The sequence below is a fragment of the Macaca fascicularis genome, chromosome 17 (assembly GCF_037993035.2).
Source record: "Macaca fascicularis isolate 582-1 chromosome 17, T2T-MFA8v1.1".
NCBI classification, from domain to species: domain Eukaryota; kingdom Metazoa; phylum Chordata; class Mammalia; order Primates; family Cercopithecidae; genus Macaca; species Macaca fascicularis.
In genome coordinates this window covers 98,716,277-98,736,850 of record NC_088391.1, presented here as the reverse complement: position 1 = coordinate 98,736,850, position 20,574 = coordinate 98,716,277, and the positions used below count along the sequence as shown (strand labels likewise).

The following is a 20,574-nucleotide window of genomic DNA, read 5'->3' as shown; positions in this document are numbered from 1 at the left end:
TGTACTAGGATGTGTTTTCCTGGAAGAGAGGAAACATTGATGCTGATAGGAAGATCTAGACTTGTGTGTGGGTATGGAATGGGGAAAGGTACGGGAAGGAGCTGTGGTGATTCACAGGTTCAGGCATCTTTTGATTGTGCTATTTAAATATTTAGAAATTCCATTAGGGTTCCAAAGAAAGTAAATTTTCAGCAGCTGCTGGAGTAGTGGTATGAATATGCATAAGTGTTGTCCAAAATGTGGAAATACAGCAAAAAAAAAAAAAAAAAAAATGTGTGTCGTACATTCGTTTAACGTCACATGAAAGCTGAAGGCCAGGGGAATGTGCACAGTTAAATTCCCTGTTGTTTATTGACTAAAGGTCTTGCACTAAGTTACATCTCAACTTGTAGAGTTTTGTCTGGTAGAGATAATGATTTCTCTCTGGAGATAACTTTGAAGGTTATATATATGGCCTTTTAGGGGCATTAATCAGTTCTGTATCTGACCCAATAATTTTATCCTATCATTGCCTATTTATACCTAGTTTCTCAACTACTTTTTGAACTGGTCATAATATCTTACTAGTGCCCTTAATTAATGAGTTTAATACATTTTCGACATATATTTATCTCTTTTTTTTTCTCACATCATGTTCTATTGGATCATCTTATTTTTATAAATGTCATTTTTAAAGCATATTTTAAAATTACACATTAATAATTTTAGAATTTTAACGAAGAAGCCCATTGGACTCATCTGATGGAACTAAGTAAATCACATTTCTTAGAAAATGCTTCTCATGAAGCTCACGCACATTTTTTCTTACACCCACTAAAAAGTGACTCTATCTTTGGGTCCTGTAACTAAACGTGGTGTAAATGTGATATCCCTAGGTGTAGAGGGTTGCATAATCAGTGTCAGAAGTTTTGCTAGTCTGTAAAATGATAGCCTTGTTGCCCGATGTCATGCCTATGTGACATAGTTGAATTTCTACCCTGCCTGTCTTTAAGAAACAGGACATCTGTGATAAAAAGTTCCCTTTGTAACCAAACTAGCTGAGACACACTAGAATCATGATAGTCACCCAGACAACTTCAAGAAGACCTCAGGATTCATGGTAATCTCATTTCCATGCTTAATAGCACCCCCACTGGTGCCATCACAGTTGGCAATCACCATGACAATGACTGGAAGAAGCCATAAAAGGGCAAAAAGGAAGGCAGCACTGCAGTTCTGAGAAGCTCCCCACCCATTTCCAGAAAAGACATGAATATGCTTTCTCTTGCTTTTAATATCCAGCTCCTTCATTAGTGAAACCCCGAACTCCTCACTAGTCGAGACGCTAATTTGTGAGTCATGGCTCCCTTCTCATTTCCATGGCCATCAAATAAAGCCTATACTTCTTGACACTCACTTCTGGTTTTGTGTATTGGTTTTGTGACACAAAACAGGTGCCCCCAACTTTTGGGGGACCAGCTTTGTTGGTAACAGTATATTACAGAAAGTGCTCAAGTATCTAAGTACTAGTTTTATATTGTAAACTGTAAAAGACTTGTTTTGGGTAAAAGTTATAATTATTATTGATGGTTGAGACTATATTAGAAGCTATAGTGACAGAGACATATGGCCATGTATGCAGTCTATTAAGATGGGTTTTGTTCTTCAAAAGAGAAAAAGTACTTTTGTCATAAGGTTTGGTGTTCCCAGAATAAAGCAGGGTGGTGACAAGGACCAAATTGATAAAGAAGTTGCAGAAGGTACACAGACAGGATATGTTTATTTGCTTTCCTTTATAACAACTTTAAATAATGAAACTGAAAAGAAATGACACGTTAAATGCTGCCAAAGTTGGCTCAGTTATTCATAAGAATTAAAATGTTTGTGAAACTTTGTTACCAAATATGTGACTAATTCAAAACCAGAATTTAGCTTTTTTGTTTTGCGTTGTTAAAACTGTAAACTGAGCTCAGAGTTCTTAACAATGAGTAATAAAGGTTATTAATTACCTTTCATGTAATAGGTAGCAGAGATTTCATATCTCACCAGAATATTTAATCTGTTTAGCGTTGACTTTTTTGTGTCACCAATTATTAAAAGGAAAAAAAAACTAATTAGCTTTCTGTCTTTTAAATGAACTAAGGTATCTTACAATCACACCTTCTGTTTCTTTGCTGCTTTCCATTGCTGAATGGTATTCTATTGTTTGGCTATGCCCCAGTTATTACCCATTCACCAGCTCAAGGACATTTGTTTCCAGTTGTTGGCAATTATGAATGAAGCCACTATAGACATTCATGTATAGGCTATTTGTGAAAATCATGTTTCATCTTTCTTGGGTAAATAAATATACAGGAGTAAGAGTGCTGACTAGTATGGTGTGTTAGTTTTCTTCTGTTGCCATAACACATGAACACAAATTTGGTAGTTTAAGCATCTTACAGTTCTCTAAGTTAGAAGTCCAACATGGATCTTGCTGAGCTAAGTCAAGGAGTCAGCAGGACTGTGTTTCTTTCTGGAGACTGTAGGGGAGAATCTGTTTCCTTGTTTATTGATTTGTGGGCAGAACTCAATTCCTTGCAATTATGTGACTGAGATCCCCAAGTTCTTTCTGGCTGACAACTGAGGGTCATTCCCAGCTTCTAGAAGCATTTCCTGGCTTGTGAGGGAATTATTATACCAGCTACAGTATTATAGCTTTAGATTTTATGTTTTGATCTATGATTAATTTTAGTTAATTTTGCTCCTGGTCTGAAGTATTGATTGAAATTATTATTTAGGTGGATATTGAATTGTTCCAGCGCCATTCATTGAAAAGAAATCAAATAGATGTGAAACACCAAGTCTTGATGAAGGTGTGGAGAAACTGAAATTCTTGTGTATATATGGTGGGAATGTAAAATGGTGTAGCCTCTATAGAAAACAATATGGCAGGTCCTAAAAAATTTAAACATAGAATTACCACATAACCCTGCAATTTCACTGTGGGGCATATGCCACCAAAAAGTTGAAAGCAGGGACTCAAACAAACATTTGTATACTCATGTTCATAGCAGCATTGTGCACCAAAACCAAAAGGTAGAAACAACCCACATGTCCACGAACAGATGAATAGAGAACCCAAATGTGCTATGTACAAACACTGGAATGATATTCAGTCCTAAAAAATGAATGACATTCTGATGCAGGTTACAATATGTGTGAACCTTGAAGACACTCTGCCAAGTAAAATAAGCCAGAAACAAAAGGATAGATATTACATGATTACACTTACCTGAGATGCCTATAATAGTCAAATTCACAGAGACAGAAAGTAGAATAGTGGTTAACAGGGGGTAGGGAGATCAGAAGAATGAACTATTCCTGTTTAACAGATACAGAGCTTCAGTTTGGGATGCTGAAAAAGTTATGGAGACAAACAGAGGTCACAGTTGCACAACAATGTGTAAATGATGGCACCCCACTGTATACTTAAAAAGGATTAAAATGGGAAAAATAGTTGTCTTTTCTCTCTGTGTTTCATTTCAGTTAATTTCTGTCACTAGCTGTTAAGTTCTTTAATCTTTTTGTTTACAGTGTCTAATCTGTTATAATGCAATGCATTTTGTATCTTAGACATTGCAGTTTGTACAAATATTACTTTGGCTTTTTTCACATCTTTTCTCTCTGCACTTAACTTTCGTAACACATAGAATTCAGTTATAATAACTGTTTTAATGGCTGTTAATTTTCTGCTTCTTTACATGTTTAGTAATTTTTTACTGGGTCCCAGAAGTTGTGAGTTTTACCTTATTCAGGGCTGGAGGATTTTAAACTACTATTATTGACCTGTGTTCTGGGACGTAAGTTGCTTATAAACAGTTTGATCCTTTCAGATATTGGTTTTAATACCTGTTAGGCAGGAACAGGACAGTGCTGAGTCTAAAGCCAACTTTTTTCCATTAGTGAGGCAAGACCTTTCTGCAAACTCAATGCAGTGTCCCATGAATCATGGGATTTCCGTTCTGGCTGGCAGGAACAGGCACTATTGACGGCGCTGTGTAAGTGCAGGGCTCTATCACCCTTGCTAATTCTCTTCCTAGTGGCTTCCTTCCCTGGCCACAAGTCCTTTCCCCACACGCATTTGCTGGTCAGATGAATACTCAGCGGAATCCTCTGCAGCCCTCTGGAATTCGCCCCTCTGGCTCTTTCTTCCTCCACCTTGTTTTCTGTAACACCTAGACACTGTGGTCTCCTTGGTCTCTCAGTTCTCTCTCCTCAACTCAATGTGTCCGCTGGGCTTCTGCTTCCTATACCACTGCCTGGAAGCTTTCTCAAAACACAAATCTGAAGGACTCATAAGATTTCTTTTGTCTGTTTCTTTTCTCTCAGAGTTAATGTCCTTTTCACCTGCTGTCTGATGTGTTGAAAACAGTAGCCGGGCGCGGTGGCTCACGCCTGTAATCCCAGCACTTTGGGAGGCCGAGGCGGGCGGATCACAAGGTCAGGAGATCGAGACCACGGTGAAACCCCGTCTCTACTAAAAATACAAAAAATTAGCCGGGCGCGGTTGTGGGCGCCTGTAGTCCCAGCTACTCGGGAGGCTGAGGCAGGAGAATGGCGTGAACCCGGGAGGCGGAGCTTGCAGTGAGCCGAGATCGCGCCACTGCACTCCAGCCTGGGCGACAGAGCGAGACTCCGTCTCAAAAAAAAAAAAAAAAAGAAAACAGTAACTGTATTCTGACCTGAAATGCAGGTCTTGATAAATTCTTTATAAATTATTGAATATGTAGCAGAAGAACTACCAAATCTCCAGCTGCTGTTTCTTAAAGTGTATTATCTTGTTTCTTTGTTTATTTATTCATACTCTCTCTCTTCTCTCCACCTTTCTTCCTTCTTTTCTTTCTTTAGTTAGTATCAGTCAATGTTGGTCAAACCAACTATTTTGAAACAAGTCAAGATCCTGCCGTTACAAAAGTTCCCCTGAAAATAACTGTCTGGAAAGCACAAATACTGTGAAGCTACTAATAGAAAATTGCAATGTAAAGTTTTCTGTGTACCACGTCAATTCACCACTCGAGTAAGGTAGATGTGAACATTTCTGGTTAAAGCAAAGTGAAACTTCTTAATTATTTTATTCATCAAAAATTAATGGATAATCAAACAACAATTTTCAACAATTTTTCTGGTAGAAAAAAACTACCAGAAACCAGAAAATTGATTCATTTTCATTAGTAAAACTAGAGGTTGTGGACAACTATTTTATTTCCAGTTTCTCCTAAAGGACAAAACTCTGAAAAATACATTTTAAAATGTGTAGTTTTCTATTCATTTTCTTAATTAAGGGAGGAAAGAAACTCCACAATCAAATGAAGTAAATTAGAGATTCTAAAACAAATGGCATTTTACCAAACTTATAATTCACTTCCCTCCCCAGGACTTGATCCTGTTAAAGTCTCAGAGATGAAATATGGCAGAGTTATTTAGCATAGTTTTTATCTTTTCTGAAAAGAAGCATCAGTCATGTTTAATTCACAGATTTAAAACTCTAGTGATTCTAGCTGACAGGAGAAATAAATGAATGCTTTCTGGGAAGGTATCACAGAAAAACCAGAAGAGACTTCAAGGGAAGGGTCCCCTGAGTCTAGGGTTTACAGCAGGCATCTGATACTTGACACGTCATTTGGGAGGCTCAGGGTTCACCTGAGGACGATTTCTCTCAACTGCTGTTCATATTTAAAAGCCCGTATATTATAATGCATGGGAAAAAGAAAAAGGATTGTATAGACTAATATAAACAAAATAGGACAATGGAATTTTTCCTTTAATATGAGAGAAATAAAATAGAAAAAGATGCTTACTGATATGGTTTGACTGTGTCCCCACCCAAATCTCATATTGAATTCCTACGCGTTGTGGGAGGGACCAGGTGGGAAATAACTGAATCATGGGGATAGGTGTTTCCCGTGCTGTTCTTGTGATAGTGAGTAAGTCTCATGAGATCTGATGGTTTTAAAAAGAGGAGTTCCCCTGCACAAAGTCTTTCTCTTTTCGCCTGCTACCATCCATTTAAGATGTGACATGCTCCTCCTTGCCTTCTACCATGATTTCCAGGCCTCCCCAGCCCTGTGCACCTGTAAGTCCATGAAACCTCTTTCTTTTGTAAATTTCCCTGTCTTGGGTAGGTCTTTATCAGCAATGTGAAAAAGGAATAACACACCTACAAACTCTTAAAAGGGATCCCTTCTGACCGTGTCAACAACTTTAATTTTGATTTAAAATCCAAACTGATGGAAGGGAGAGAATCAGCAGCCAATGGGAATTGTGTAGACTGGGTGCAGTCGTAAAAAACAGAGCCCTGAAATGGAGGTGGGGAGGAAGGAGAGCTGAAATGGACAAAAAGGTTTGTGGGGTCTGAGAATGGAGGGTGTTTATGTGTGTAACGCCTTAGATGGAGTCCTGGGGAGGTGAACAGCTTACAGAGGAATGGCATGGGCTTATATTCAGAAAGATGGACCAAAAGCAGGCCTGAAATATTCCACCTTAACCCAGCAGTGTACAAGAGCAACAAAATAGTTTTCATAGCTTAGAGTGCAATTAAGTAAGAGTCAGAAAGATGGACAGAATTTCCTGGTTGCAGTGTGGCATGGAATTATGAAACAACACTCTTTCCTCAGAGGCAGAAAGGGTCACAGATCCTCAAGAGATCCTAAGTCCACTCCGAATGATAAATGGCCAAAACCTAAAAGAAGCCAATGACTGTCTCAGTGGAGGCCAGCTGGGCCCTGTGACATCAAGGACAAGAAACCCTCCCACTTCTACCTGTGTTGTGCTAGCATCAGGTTTGACCTCTCCACCAGCCGAGATTGAATCTTCGAGGAGAAAAACATGGTATTCCCTGTAGGACTGAGATTACATTTAGACACTCAGTTGTCGAATTGAAGATTGAGTTTTATTTTACTTCATATGCCTAAGTTAGAACTGTACTGATTATTTTATTTACAAATAAAAATTGAGGATTTTTTTTCTTGGTGTAGCTGTGATTATCTATATTCAGAACCAAAGTTCTTTTAACTGTTCATTTGTTTAAGTTATCTTTTATCACTTTGAAAGGCATGGGGTATTTAAAGAAGTGTTTAAATTTATCGTGGAACCATTTTTAGATGTTAAAATGTTCTGATTGCTAATGTGATTTCTTTCTGTGTTTAAACAACAGCTGTGCATGACTGTCCCATATTTTCCCTTTGTACTTTAATGATTTGAGTTACATCTTAAGAAAAGGTTGCTACTATTCTTGCTGGCATATGTTATTGATATAAACAATTGTAACATGAAGGTCTGAAATTAAGTTAACTTGCTTTCGATATCTCTATACCTGTAAATATTAAAACCGGCAATTAAATGACCCGTGTTACAGTCTCACAGAGAAACACCCAGGTTTGTGAAAATAAGTAGATAAAAATTACTGTCTCGATCAATGACAGACTGATAGCCATTTTTCTATAAATCCTCATGAATGCATTATGAAATGATATAAAGAATGTGGACAACTATTAATAATCCTGTCATTTTTTTCAATTTTCTATCAGTTGTACTGTGACATAGCACCGGAAGATGGCCTTTCACTCACAGGAGCTTAAAAGAAGCCAGTTGTAAGAGTAGAAAACCATAACTGAGAACTTAGTGTGTACCAGTGTGATAACATTGTCCTGTATCAAAATATTTAATCATCACAACCCACTGTTAGGTTTTTCATATTCATCTTTATTGATTCTCTCCTAAATGCACCCACAAGGTATTTGGACCAGTGACAATTTTTTTTTATGACTTGCAGCAAAAAACAAGCATGTGATTCCCCTGTGCTTTTGTTCTTCTCCCAGGGACATTGTGATGAAAGCCAGGTCAAATATCTTAAACACACCAAGTCTATCTGGTAATTAAGGAATGGAAAAAAGGAATTGTGTCTGCTTATAGTGGGGACTGAGGCAACCTCTCTTCTCCCTTCTGAGAAAGTCTGTTTTGCAAACATGGTAAGTCCTATGTCTTCAGTTTCACAATTAAGAGATGCCTCCATGGTCCTGTGTCTCAGCACTGCACCCCCTGCCACCTCCCTCAAAATGTCCATGCATTAACTCGGGAGGTGGGTGAGCCTCTTGGGAGTTCTCATTATCTTTAGAGTCGTGGATTAACTTCTAAGGCTGGTTTTTAATTCAGACCTCAAGTTTCAGTAAAACCTGTGTAGAAAGGCATAGTTGTGCCAAAACATAGAAATATTTTCTCTACGACTTTACACACACACACACACACACGCAAAATGTTATTTTACAGATGTGGCAACTTAATTTAAAGGACTTAACTTGTCCAGGATCAAATTTTTAGTTATCAATAAAGCCAGGATTTTGCCTCCCATGTAACTTGAAAGCTCACGTTCCTAAAGATTACAATGCCTTGCTTATTTATTGGTTAGTGAATGACTGCATGGGTAAAGCAGCCATTCTAGTTGCCACAAATCAACTTTTACTTCACATTCTTTTTCAGATTTCTCTCATGATTTTGTAAAGCGGTAGTTGTAAACTATGGAGGAGTTTAATATAATTTTTTCATTCCAGAGAATGAACTCAGGGTTAGGAAGGAAATTTAAAAAAACTGAGTGAGGGCATGTAAGAATCACTAAAATAAAAATGAAACTCAAGTAGACAGTTCAGGGAATCTACATAGGAGAAATAGAGCTAGAAAAATAGTATTTCCTGATCCCTCAAGTGGGGGATGTAATGTAATAGGTCAACTGACAAGCACTGTGTCTAGCATTTTGTTTCACATAGCATAGATGTCCATAATTAACACATGAATGAGAAAATGAATACAAAAGTGGGGCTTGCATATTAAACGCAAATGCTTTACCTATTTAATTTTTAAATGTCCTCTTTTCAAGGAAAATTTTAAGCAAAAAGGAACAAAGTAGATAAAATATAAATAGTATGTTTAAATGAATTATTGGTTTTATATAATAGAAGATCTCCTACAAAATTTATTTATGCATTTTATGATGCTTTATGCAGCTTGTATCAGAGAAGACTAATATTTTCATAGTTTGCAAGATACTTTTGATTGACAGCATTGTTTTCTAAGGCTAAAATGTTGGAAAAATAGAAATATTTAACTGATACCAGAGGTAGATTCTGGTTTTATGGGGCCTGCAGCTTAATTAATTTATATAACCAACTTTAAGAAAAAAAAAAGTAATAGTAATAACACAGCCTGGCCAACATGGTGAAACCCCGTCTCCACTAAAAATACAAAAATTAGCTGGGTGTGGTGGCAGGCATCTGCAATCCCAGCTACTCAGGAGGCAGAGGCAAGAGAATCACTTGAACCCAGGAGGCGGAGGTTGCGGTGAGCGGAGACCGCGCCATTGCACTCCAGCCTGGGTAAAGGGACTTGAAAGGAATCTGAATAAGTGTGTGGCCCAGAAACTTGCACACATTAACCTTTGACTCAGACGATTTAAAGACTATGCTTTATTCCAACAAAATCTTTTGTTTCTAGGCAAATAGCACTTTAATCTACCTTTGTCTGCAATCCATATTGCTCTGAGATACCTAACACTTAGGTTTGAAGAACTGCAATCTCCAATCTGCTGACATGGATAGAATCACGTTTGTCACCTGTACATGACAGTACCAATGGAATGGTGATTTGGCATTCTTGGCTTGTCAGTGTATGAAATACAATGTAGCAAAACAAAACTATGTTGCCTAAGGTATGAGTTACGTGACAATTTATTAAACATTTTAAAATAGTTTATGCTATGTAATTTCTATAAATAAAAAATGTGTCTCCATATTTATTTGATGATAACAGTTGAGGCTTATTTCATTGTGTTTTTTTCCACATTTTTTACTTTCTAGTATTTAATTTTTACTTTTTTTTTTTTAACATTTTCCAAATGTTCTACCATAAGCAAGCATTAATTTTATAAGTAGGAAGTTTATCTTGTTATAGAAACAACAGTGAAATGTGAGATAAATGTTCAAATCCATTAACTCAAAATAAGTGAAGAACAATTATTTTGGTGAAATGATATAACTAGACTATATGGTCAAATCAACAGTGAATTACAACCTCAAAAGAATGTGATATCGTGTCTTCTGCACACATAAAATCTTGATAGCATATGTGAAAGAATTTATATATGTGAACCCATTTCCCATTCTTGATGTGAACAAAATTACAACTGCCCTATTTTTATTGCTTCTTCTTTGTAATAAACATATGACTTCTCTGTAACTGACTACATCATGTTAATTCACTGCATGTTAGAAGAGAGTAAATCAGAATCCATTCTGCCTTCATTGCATAAACTTCCAGTTACATGATGCCACAGAAAAGATTTCCAATCAGTTGTATAAATTTGAAAATATATTTTTTACACTATATAACCTCAACTTAGTACTAGCAATCTGTTACATGAGTTTCTAGTTTATATGGTGGTTTGATTTGTCAAGAAATACAATCACAGGTTTTTGTTTTTTGTTTTTTGTTTTGACACGGAGTTTCATTCTTGTCGCCCAGGCTGGAGTGCAATGGCGCAGTCTCCGCTCACCGCAACTTCCGCCTCCCAGGTTCAAGTGATTCTCCTGCCTCTGCCTCCTGAGTAGCTGGGATTGCAGATGCCTGCCACCACACCCAGCTAATTTTTGTATTTTTAGTGGAGACGGGGTTTCACCATGTTGGCCAGGCTGGTCTCTTGACCTCAGATGATCCACCTGCCTTGGCCTCCCAAAGTCCTGGTATTATAGGTATGAGCCACCGTGCCAGGCCACAAGTTGTTTTTTATATCCTTATGTATCCTAATAAGGAATATAACTGCCAAGAAAACATTTGAAGGAGAAAATAAACATTGACTCTTTATATCATAGTTATATTGCTTCATCTAAAATCCTAACAAGTTATTAATGCTTATATTTTTAGTAAATGTAACCAGATGAAAACTACTAAAGTGGGCAAATAAGAAACTTGAAAACAGTATTATTTTCTTTTCACATTTATTCACATATATGTATCAGATTACTGTATCCTCAGCCTTACCACAGAACTACAAATCATCGTACTATTTTTAAATGCAAAACAACACTCTTTATTTAATACCATTTTACAACATGTCTGCATGTATGCCTTAGATATAAATCTGTTGACAGTGATATCATTCCTGGAAACATCTCCCATAGGAATAAAAGTCGAAGTACAAAAGGTTGTAATAGCAAAAAATAAAGATGAAAGAAAAGAAAAAATGGATCCCCCCCAACAAACCTCCAGAAACAATATAATTACCTATCAACAGAGGGACACTTGAATATATTACCATTACATTGTACTCACACCTTGGAATACTCTGCAACCATTAAAAACAATAAATTATAGTATTTCAAGTTGACTTGGAATGATGTCAACAAGAAAGTATGAGTGGAAAGTGAAAGATTAAGAAAAGTATGCATGATAAAAACCCATTTATTGCAAAGCAAAATGGCAAGTTATATGCACATATATAAACAAATATATACATACATTATATGAAAATATATGCATATACATATATAATTAGTTGAGCATGAAAATACAATATAATTGCGTATTAGATTGTCCATTTTGCTGACACGCTGTGAAGATGAAGTTAAAGATAGGCTGATGAAGATAGGAAGAGTGAAGCATAAAAGCACTTAAAAGATAAATAATTTGATTATTCATGCAATTATGTACAATTATATATACCTGTTTAAAGACAAATATGTATAATGACATTAAAATAATTTAAAAGAAAATTGAATTTAAATTTTCAGATTTAATTTTCTCTAATCAAAAATTTATTATTTATTTTTAAAACAACAATTATTTTATTTAGTTCATGGTTCTGTGTGTTGGTGGAGGAAATCTTCTGTATGAATCAGGTTGACTGAGAGCTGCTGTGCTTGCTCAGGTATCTACAGTCAACTGGAAAATTAGCTGGAGTGAAGCCAGGATATCTTCACTCACGATGATGGCAGCTAGCAGCCTGTTGACTGGGACTTGACTGACTAACTTTAGGTTGGGGTACCTGGGTTCTCTTCCCCATGGCCTCTCATCTTCCAACAGGCTAGCTCGGGTGCAATTAGCGGGTGATGGAAGGTAAGAGCACAAAGAGAGAAGAAGTCCCAGTGCACAAACAACCTTTCAAATCTCATCATTTGGCAAATTGCTGTTGTTTTCTATTAAAACTAATCACATGGTGAACTCGTCTCAAGGAATGGAAAAACAGGCTCCATGTCTTGATGGGAGGGGAATAGTTTACGGTTGTTTTTGCAGATTAAGTACAGTAGTCATGGCTTAATGTCACTACAACAATGTGTACAAAATGCTCTCAAGTGACTTATTTCTCAAGCCATGTGACCCATACAGTATCATCCATAAACACTGAGCACCAGCACTGTTGGCATCATCTACAGCTTGCTAGAAATAAAGACTCTCAGGCCCCACTCAAGACAAACTGCGTTGAATAAGAGTCTACATTTTTACAAGACCCCCAAGTGATTCATAAACCCAGTAAGGTTGTAGAAGCACTGTACCTTTCTGTTACTTTTATCAAAAGATTTTTCCTCATCTATTGAGATGACCACATGCACATGGTTTTTGTTTTTCATTCTGTTTATGTGGTGAAGCACATTTATTGACTTACGTGTGGTGAAACAAGCTTGAATCCCAGGAATTAAGCCTACTTCATTGTGGCGAATTAGCTTTTTGATGTGCCATTGAATTCAGTTTGCTAGTATTTTGTTGAGGATTTTTGTATCTTTGTTCATTACAAATATTGGCCTATAGTTTTTTGTTTTCATTGTGTCTTAGCTAGGTTTTGGAGTCAAAATGCTGCTGGCTTTATAGAATGAATTAGGGAGCAGTCTCTCCTTATTTTTTTGATACAGTCTCAGTAGAAATGGTACCAGTTCCTCTTTGTACATCTGGTAGCATTTGGCTATAAATCCATCTGGTCCAAGGCTTGTTTTGATTGGTAGATTTTTATTGCTGATTCAATTTTGAACTCAATATTAGTTGGCTCAGAGTTTCAATTTTTTCCTGACTGAATCTTGGGAAATTGTGTGTTTCCAGGAATTTATCCATTTCCTCTAGATTTTCTAATTTGTGTGTGTAGAGATATCATAACAGTCTCTGAAAATCTCTAGTATTTCTGTGGGATCTAATGTTATTTTTGTCATTTCTGATTGTGTTTATTTGGATTTTATCTTTTTCTTAATCTAGCTAGTGGTCTATCAATCTTATTTAAGCTTTCAAAGAACAAACTTTTGGTCTTATTTATTTTTCTGTAAAGTTTGGGGTCTAGATTTCATTCATTTGTTTTCTAATTTTGTTATTTCTTTGTTTCTGGTAGCTTTGGAGTTAGCTTTTTCTTGTTTTTCCAGTTCTTCCATATGTGATGTTAGATTGTTAATCTGAGAACTTCCTGATTTTTTGAGGTAGGTGTTTAGCACTATAACCTTTTCTCTTAACATTGCTTTTGCTGAATCCCAGAGATAATGGAATGTTTTATCTCTGTTTTTATTTCAAATAATTTTTTGATTTCTGCCTTAATTTTTTTATTTTTCCAAAAGTCATTCAGGAGGAAGTTGTTTAATTTCCATGTAATTGTGTGGTTTTGAGAGATCATGATATTGATTTCTATTTTATTCCATTGTGGTCCAAGCGTATGGTTGATATAATTTTGATTTTTAAAAAATTTACTGATCCTTGCGTTATGTGCAAGTAAGTGGTCAATCTTGGAGTATGTTCTATGGGCAGATGAGAAGAATGTATATTCTGTGGTTGATGGGTGGACTATTTGTATACATATATTAGGTGCAGTTGGTCAAGAGTCAAGTTTAAGTCCAGAATTTGTTAGTTTTATGCCTCAATGATCTGTCTAATGCTGACAGTGCGATATTAACATTTTCCACTCTGATTTTGTGACTGTCTAAGTCTTCTGTAGTTCCAGAAGCACTTGTTTTATGAATCTGGGTTCTCCAATGTTGAGTGCATATATATTTAAAATAGTTATGTCTTCTTGCTGAATTGAACCCTTTATCATTATATAATGCCCTTCTTTGTCTGTTTTTTTCTGTTGTTGGTTTGAAGTCTGTTTTATCTGATACAAGAATAGTGACCCCTGCTCTCTTCTGTTTTCTGTTTGTGTGATAGATCTTTCTACAACTCTTTACTTTGAGCCTATGGGTGCCATTATGTGTGAGATGGATTTCTTGAAAACAATAGCTGGATAACTCTCGGAGCAGAAAGGGCTCCCCTGCACCAAGATCCCTGCACAGGAGGTATGGGGAAACTCAGGCTGCTGAACCAGCCAAGCAAGTACTCTGAATGCCTGGAGATCAGCCTGGGTGTGGAGCAGAGCAGGTCTCGCTGCACCATGATTTATGTCCAGGAAAGGTGGGATGCCTCAGGCTGCTGAACCAGGTGAATGGGTCTTCCAAATCCTTTGAGAGCTGCCTGGATGTGGAGCAGAGATAGCCCTGCTGCACAATGATCTATGTGGTGGCTCCGTGATCTAGGGTGGCTCAGGCTGCTGGCCCAGGAAAGCAAATTCATATACCCGGATTTCTGCTTTTATCAGCCAGGCACCATCATGGGGGTTGTTTGCCAGTGTTCTCCTCCATAGCATCTGGGTGTGTTCCTCTTTATTCCCATTTTTCTTCTTGAATTGAACCTCACAGAGTTGATCTTTATGCATTATCTTGCTACAGCCAAGTGGATGAAGCATGCTAAAAGCCTCTAATCTGCCATCTGGGGAAAAAAACTAATCAAAAGTTTAATTCCATTTCTCCTTTAAAACACCCAAATAAGATTATTCTTTTAGGATTTTGCTTAATTGCTTTATTTAAATGTCAGTTATGCTTTGTCTTGTTTGCATAAAGGATTATCCAACACATCCCAGCAAAGTCATGGTTTTATTTAGGTAACATGGTTGGAATAATTAATACATTAGAACAGAACTATCTAGTAGAATAATAATGCAAGTTGTAAATGAGTGCTATATATGTAATTTGAAATTTTTTGATAGCTATATTTAAGACAGTAAAAGAAAAAGATAAAAATAATTTTAGTACCATACTTCATTTAGCCCCAAATATCTAAAACATTATTATGCCAACAAATAGATACTATAAAAAGTATTGAAATATTCCACATGACTTTTTTATACTAAGCCTTTGAAAACCAGTGCATATTTCACATCTTCAGCACTTCTCAGTTTTATTGGCCACATAATAGTGTTCAGTTGCTACTGTATTGGACAGAGTAGCACTAGAAAATTGAAAAAAATTTCAGCTGATTTTAAAAAGTTACTGTAGTAAAGTGAATGGTTCATGAAATATAGAGTAATAGAGACTTGTTTTCTGTTCAGTGACACACTGCATATATGTGTCAAACCTAAATAATGAACAGAAAGGCTCTTGAAAAGAAAATAATGTTTATTCGGTATTGAACATTGCAATGAAATATGCTGAATGTATTCAGGGAAGTAAAGCAAGAGAAAGGTTTTTAAGTGAAACAATTATCCTTGGCCACAAGGATCAATAATAAGGGAGATGTGAGTCCAAGGTTGGATAGACAGTTGCTGGGCAGATGTCTTTACAGAAGCTTTAGAGCTCTTGCTTCCATTTTTGGTCTGAGAGCATAACAATGCCTAAGTTACACAAAAATTTCTGCTGCATTTTAGTGTTTATCTTATTCTACATTTTTTATTCCATTCTTATTTTCTCTTCTTGAGTATGAACTTTCTTAACAAAAACTGATCCACAACAGATTTGCAACACGTGTTATTCAACAAAGAAAAAGATTGAGAAGTATTAATGTGCCTTTGCGAAATGTCTTTACTAATGCATCACTTTAAGCCTAGTTGCCCCAGGCAGTTCATCTGCCTGAAGAGAAGATTAGTAACGTTATAGAAGGAATACAAATAAAAAGTTTCTGCTGTGCAAAATGGATTTTGCAGCAAAACAATTAGCTGTGCAAGCTCATGTATCGTGTGGATAAAGACTGGCATTTTTCTTTGCCTATTCATCAACTTTGGGAATCAATAACCATGCTAAATGATACATGCCCTTAGAATACTCCCATAGTGTAGAGAGACAGCATAGAAGTAAGGATATAACATGGATAGAATTTTTTTAAAAACTGAGAGGCCATGAAAGAGAATAAGAAAGGGAGGAGATGGAGGAAGTTCAATTTCCTGATGCCCAGAGAGCGGGAAATATGTTGTACAACTGAGGTTTACATTTTAGACCTTGGGTTAGTGGCTTCTTCAATGGCAATCATATACCAAGCTGGGGAGCAATCTCTGCAAAGTACATGAGGCACTGTAAAATGGACAAGGAGAGGGAGATTTGGGGTATATCTTTCCATATTGCCCTGAGTTCCTATGTGTAACGTACTGGGGTTACACTTTACTAACTGCAGTAAGGTGACTGTAGTTAGGCATGAGAACTGTGCTGCTTGGACAAGGACAGAATGGGAGCCACAGCCACAGCCAGAATTCAGAGGAAGGCACAACACCTTTGTGAAGTCAGGTGTGAGGCAGGGTATTGGGGGAATCTACCCCCAGTATTTCAAAGTAGGTTATTTCTATTTTCCATAGGTGTCAGCCAGCTGAGAAATAAAGAGAGACAGTACAAAGAGAGGAATTTTACAGCTGGGCCACCAGGGGGTGACATCACATATCAGTAGGACCATGATACCCACCTGAGCCTCAAAACCAGCAAGTTTTTATTAAGGGTTTCAAAAGGGGAGGGGCTGAAAGAACAGAGTAGTTACAAAGATCACAGCTTCAAAGGGCAAAAAGCAGAGCTACTAATAAGCGTCTAACAAAGATCACATGCTTCTGAGGGAACGGGACAAAGGGCAAAAGCAGAACTACTGATAAGGGTCCAACAAAGATCACTAGGCAAAGGGCAGAAGCAGAACTACTGATAAGGCTCTATGTTCAGTGGTGCACGTATTGTCTTGATAAATATCTTAAATAACAGAAAACAGGGTTCGAGAGCAGAGAACCGGTCTGACCACAACTTTACCAGGATGAATTTTTTCCCACCCTAGTAAGGCTGAGGGTACTGCAGGAGACCAGGGCATATCTCAGTCTTTATCTCAACTGCATAAGACAGACATTCCCAGAGCAGCTGTTTATAGACCTCCCCCGAGAAGTGCATTCCTTTCCCAGGGTATTAATATTCCTTGCTAGGAAAAGAATTTAGTGATATCTTCCCTACTTGCACGTTCGTTTATAGGCTCTCTGCAAGAAGAAAATTATGGCTCTTTTTGCCCAACCCTGCAGGCAGTCAGACCTTATGGTTGTCTTCCCTTGTTCCCTAAAAATCGCCGTTTTTCTGTTTTTCAAGGTGAACTCATTTCATATTGTTCAAACGCACGTTTTACAATCAATGTGTACAGTTAACACGATTATCACAGTCGTCCTGAGGTGACGTATATCCTCAGCTTACAAAGATAACAGGATTCAGAGATTAAAGTAAGACAGGCATAAGAAATTATAAATGTATTATTTCAGAACTGGTAAATGTCCATGAAATCTTCACAATTTATGTTCCTCTGCTGCAGCTCCAGTTGGTCCCTCCATTCGGGGTCCCTGAATTCTCACAACACCAGGGAAGCCAAGGAGCACACCTGGAGCATTCTCCAAATTGAAAGGAGGCAGCTCACAAGTGGCACCAAACATAGATAACTGTCACCAATGACTCCTGCACAAGCCACACCCATGAGGCAGGAGGAGGATTATACTCAGTTAACAACATGTAAGAAAAGAATGCTACCTGGAAATGAGGAAGTGTCATAAAATCCAAATCCACCAGTCATATCAGCCACCCACCTCCTTTCTTGCAACCAGCTACCACCTACAGGAAATATTCAGAGTGCAAGAATGTTCATCCACTGGAGACGATCTGCCTAACAATCAGGTAAGAACATACTTTAAACCAGGTTTGACCTTTAATTATGTTTTGCCTGCTCAGAAGGAAAGCCAGGTTAGTGAAATAAAAATTCAAGGTAGTTCTTCTGTCTATTACTTTTGTAATGAGAGTTAATTTTGTACTTGAACAAATAGTAAAAGATATGAATGATTTGTTGAAACAATAATCATATAATGTGAAATGTGCTGAAGAAAAGGTATGAGCTACAAATGTTTGGCTATTTTTTAAGTGTAAAATGCCCTATTCTGCAAGTTTTAACAAACAGGCAGAAAAGCACTTATGAACTATAATTAAATAGCAAGATATAAAGTAAAATATAATTATAGGAAATAAAGTATGATAATTCCTATAGAACACTGTTACTAGTCAATGTGTACCAAGGGAATAATGTAATATAGGACCAATTACTGAGGCTTCGTTGAGATACATTTCATTCCTGAGCAGCTCAATCTACATCCAGTAATACAGAATACCTACTTAGACCAGAACATAATCTACTCAATGTTCGTTATGTTTGATAACCTACTCATTTTCTACTAAGTTTAAGGATAATTATTGCCATAGAAAAATTGATGTCTAGTCATTTTTATAAGTTGCCTAAGTGATATTTTCACTAAAATCCTCTATCTAATTGGTAATGACTTCACCTTGTCTTCAATAAAGTCTAAGATCAAAAGATTAAAAAGTTAAGGAACAGTCCAGCTCTACTTTTCAGGGCTTAATCTTGGATAATTACAGTTTTTAATGTGTTTTATATTCAAGCTTTTTTCATATTTGTCTGTAAAAGGTCATGTTTGTCAAATGTTTTTAGCTATTTAGAATGTTCATTTTCATCAATAATCACTAAGCACTCTGTCAGATACTATATTAGATGATGAATAGACTGAAGATGATTCATTCTATTTACTAAATTGAAAAGGAATTCCATTCTGTATATTCCAAAGCATGAACTCATAGTAGGATTTCAGAAGTGTCATTTATTTGTAACCATTTATTATGGAAGTTTTGAATTTATTTCATGAAGGAGAAAGAAAAATGCAACGAATCCCCATGTACCCATCACCCACCTTCGACATTGACCCATTCACTCTGTCCACTCTGGTTTCATCCACACTTCACCCACTCTCTCCACACTCAAATAATTTTGAGACAAATCTCAGAGGTTACATAATTTCATCCAATAAAATTTTTGATGTAGGGGGAAAAAACTAAATACAGAGGACTCAGCATCCACAATCACAATTGTTAAGTTTTATAATTAGAAGAGAAAGACTTCAGAAACTAGTTCAGAATGTTTCTCATTCTACTTTGGCTTGAAACACATAAACTTGGAGATATTTCTAGCAGCTCAGTGGACTACATTCCATAAAATATTCCTGTTTAGAATAATAAAACATCAGGGCGAAATATTGAAGAATGTCCTTTTGTAAGCATAGATGTGTCAAGAAAATAAAGAAATATTCTGGGGTCATAAACAACATAAAAGTGAGAATTTAGTAAGAAAAACAGACACTAAAACTGCTGTTTGCTTGTGATGGCATCTCCCAACCTAATGACGCAGAACTTTTGTCTTCATAGGATTCCATGAAACACGTGTGATGTAGAACCTAGTGGAAGCACAAAGCGGGCAGCTTGATCACACATTCTCACAGAAAGCTGAGCCACATGAGAAAAGACACAGTCAACACTGTTAACAACAGCAACATGAAAACAACAAAACCACCACAACCAAAACACCGTCTTTGTAGATGGTGGAGATAGCTACCTTTCTCAATCAGAGTTCTGAAGGAAAATGTCTTTCTCAAAGTTTCTAACTACAGTCCAAGCCCACTTTTGTGAAGGTTTGAAATGTCAATCAAAAAAAAATCTTCGTGGATTCCGCTCTAGACAAACCCAAACTAAAATATAAGCTAATGCTAGATTGATTTGTACTCATAAATATTGAAAAGAAGCAAATATAATTCCTGTGACGCATAGCTAAATTCAAGCCCAGGTTTCAAAACATTGACACAGATAAGGTTCCAAAAATCAGAGGCTTCAAGAAAATAACAAAATAGCAAAATGCTAGAATAAATGGGAAATCATAAGTGGGACTGTTTTAAAACACAAACTGGATAACCAGATTTTCAGGCTACAGTGTTAGAATTAACATTGAATTAAATGAAAATTCATTTACTTAGTATGTTTGAAGAACCAAAAAATAAAATTGTCAGTAGTATTTCAAAAAAAGAGAGAGAGAGAGGAAGAGATTATGAAAATGACCATGTAGGCCAGCTGTGGTGGCTCATGCCTGTAATCCTAGCACTTTGGGAGGCCAAGGCAGCAGAATTTCTTATGCCTAGGGGTTTGAGACTACCCTAGGCAACATAGCGAAACCGCTGTCTCAACAATAAATACAGAAATTAACCAGATATGGTGGCTTGTGCCTGTAGTCCCTGCTACTCAGCAAACTGAGGTGGGAGGCTTGCTTAAGTGCAGAAGGTCAGGGGTGCAATGAGCTATGCTCCTCCAGTCTGGACAACAGAGTAATACTCTCTCTCTCTCTCTCTCCACATCTCTATCTATCTATCTATCTATCTATCTATCTATCTATCTATACCTATGT

General features: G+C 36.9%; 1 long non-coding RNA gene across 7 annotated transcripts in view; it reads left to right on the top strand.

Moving 5' to 3' along the window:
* LOC102121715 (uncharacterized) overlaps positions 1-20,574 on the top strand; it is a 212,297-nt gene that overhangs the window by 146,821 nt on the left and 44,902 nt on the right. For 4 of the 7 annotated variants that reach the window (XR_010582681.1, XR_010582680.1, XR_012426754.1 and 1 more), the window contains 2 exons: positions 7,839-7,988; positions 17,602-17,957. This is a non-coding gene — a long non-coding RNA (uncharacterized lncRNA). Of the gene's footprint in view, positions 1-7,838; positions 7,989-9,504; positions 9,719-14,178; positions 17,513-17,601; positions 17,958-19,547; positions 20,338-20,574 lie in introns of those variants that run through there. The other 3 variants (XR_010582679.1, XR_010582678.1, XR_012426755.1) reach the window with 3 other exon arrangements.